General features: G+C 34.9%; 1 long non-coding RNA gene across 1 annotated transcript; it reads left to right on the top strand.

The window, feature by feature from the left end:
- The first annotated feature begins 984 nt into the window (after positions 1 to 984).
- Positions 985 to 1,799, top strand: LOC110928356. The gene is made up of 2 exons (XR_002586315.2): positions 985 to 1,042; positions 1,518 to 1,799. It is a non-coding gene; the product is annotated as an uncharacterized LOC110928356 (long non-coding RNA).
- The last annotated feature ends 437 nt before the right edge of the window (positions 1,800 to 2,236 follow it).

The following is a 2,236-nucleotide window of genomic DNA, read 5'->3' as shown; positions in this document are numbered from 1 at the left end:
ATGAAAATCACCAAGTGTACACATATACAAGAATATACGTATGCGAATACATATAAAATGCACTCAAAATACACTTGTAAAAATACAAGAATACTTGGTTTGATAATGGGCTAGTAAAAGCCCATTTATTTAATAAGTTGGGCTAAGCCCATTAATATGTAAATTGGGCTAGGCCCGAATGCACTAATAATAAGGATTAAGCCCAACAACATAAAAGACATGGGCTAAGGCCCAATGAAAAATATATGTATATTTTTAATAAAATATATTCTAAAAATACATTACAAATACGGTTTACCTACACCTAGAAATACGGTATACCACACGTATAAATACGGTATACCTGCACGTATAAATTCGGTATACATACACGTATGAATACGGTATACGTATACATATGAAATACGCGAATACATAACGATGTACTCATATACACTTGTTAAAGTGTACACTCACAATGAATACCGTACATGTACATTATCATATGTACAATGTTAAAAATAAATATTTTTAACAACTATATCTTAAATAGATATACATATACATATATATTTGTGAAACAAATATATACCTAAAACAAACCGATCATACGTATACATGTGAACGACGTTCACCGAACTTAAAGATATATATTTTTGAGGAATATATATTTCATACAACAAACATGCGTCGTGCACGGCACAAAGACGCTATTGGACCCGGTCCACTTATACTTGTACGACACAAGGACTTATACATGCTATACCCATAAATACTCGTGCGAAGCACGGATACATACAAAGGGCGATGCCTGTTCTAACACATTATGAACTCAAGAAGTGTATATATATATATATATATATATATATATAATAAAACGAACATACGAAACAAATGTCAACATATTTAAAATACACAAGGGTTCCATATACAATAATGTTCAAGATGAGCAACGTGTACATAAATTAACAGAAACCCAAGTGTCTAATGAGTTAGAGCACTTGTAGGTTATTACGCGCTAATTGGATACCCGAACTGCTAGCATACATACGGACACAAACTTGTGAGTTCATGTCCCCCTTTTCTTTTAAACGTTTTTGGTTTTACAACTCTCGGGGGGAAATACATGTTACTATGGTATGGTTAAGCAACAAAATGAATTAGTAGATCACGTGCGAATAGGCTGATACTTAAAGCACCATTAATCTTGTTTAAGACCACGGAACAAAGGGGGTAGATCTATCGGGTACAGGGCGAGCCCCACTCATGGGTCCTTGTGTGGCCACATGGAGTTTCCTTTGTTACCCTCGCCGGGTGGACCGGTACTAAATCGCTTACGGGTTGGTGGCTTCCTATGTCGGCACACATATTAATGTCCTAGCTACACATTAATGATCAACATGTTCATTTACGCTTTACATACCGGATTTCGATACTTAAACTTTCAAATGTTTTACAGATTCATTTGATGCTTAGAACTTAAAACACATGAACTCGCTCAACTTTTGTTGATGTTTTCAAACTTACATGTATTTCAGGTAACTAAGTGGATCTTGGTGCAACAAATTATGAAGTTTCAAGTTTACTATGAAGACGATGTCATCCGTATTTTGGAGGGTTTGATCCATATATCCCGTCTTCGAACGGGACATAGGATGCAAAACCTCGTTATTTCAAAAACTTTATTTTGAACAAGTCTTGTTTGTAGAACTTATAAACTTATGTTGTCTTTTGCTACAAAACAACTTTTGACTTGTATCTTTACATTATGGAATGGATGAACATCGTGTATGTTTTATATCATATAGTTTGTTTACTTACATCGTATGCTGTGGAAACCGATCAAGTCACACTACGCGCTTCCGCCTTTGACACGGGTGTGACGGGTTGGTATCAGAGCTTCGATTGTAGTGAACCTGGATTCCTTCTCGAGTCTAGTCTACAATCACTAGGATCCTCTCATGAAAACGGATTTACAAAATGCATGGTTTTCATTGCATACACAAAGCACAAGATCCACTACCCAAAGCGTATTTCAAAAATAAATAAATAGATAATGTCCTCGCATTGTCTAGGCGACATTAATTGGGGCTTAGTCTATGTGGGATAGACTTGATAAACTAGATCGACTCGCACAACTTACGTGGTTATATTTGACAATCATATAATTGTACATACATATATATATATATAATAAATAATGAGATTATTTATTGATATATACATACATGTTGTACGGATTATTTTTGCCTGGGTA

This window comes from Helianthus annuus, chromosome 1, assembly GCF_002127325.2.
Source record: "Helianthus annuus cultivar XRQ/B chromosome 1, HanXRQr2.0-SUNRISE, whole genome shotgun sequence".
NCBI lineage: Eukaryota > Viridiplantae > Streptophyta > Magnoliopsida > Asterales > Asteraceae > Helianthus > Helianthus annuus.
Note: the sequence above shows the minus strand (reverse complement) of the source record. Positions and strands in the feature narration are given on the sequence as shown.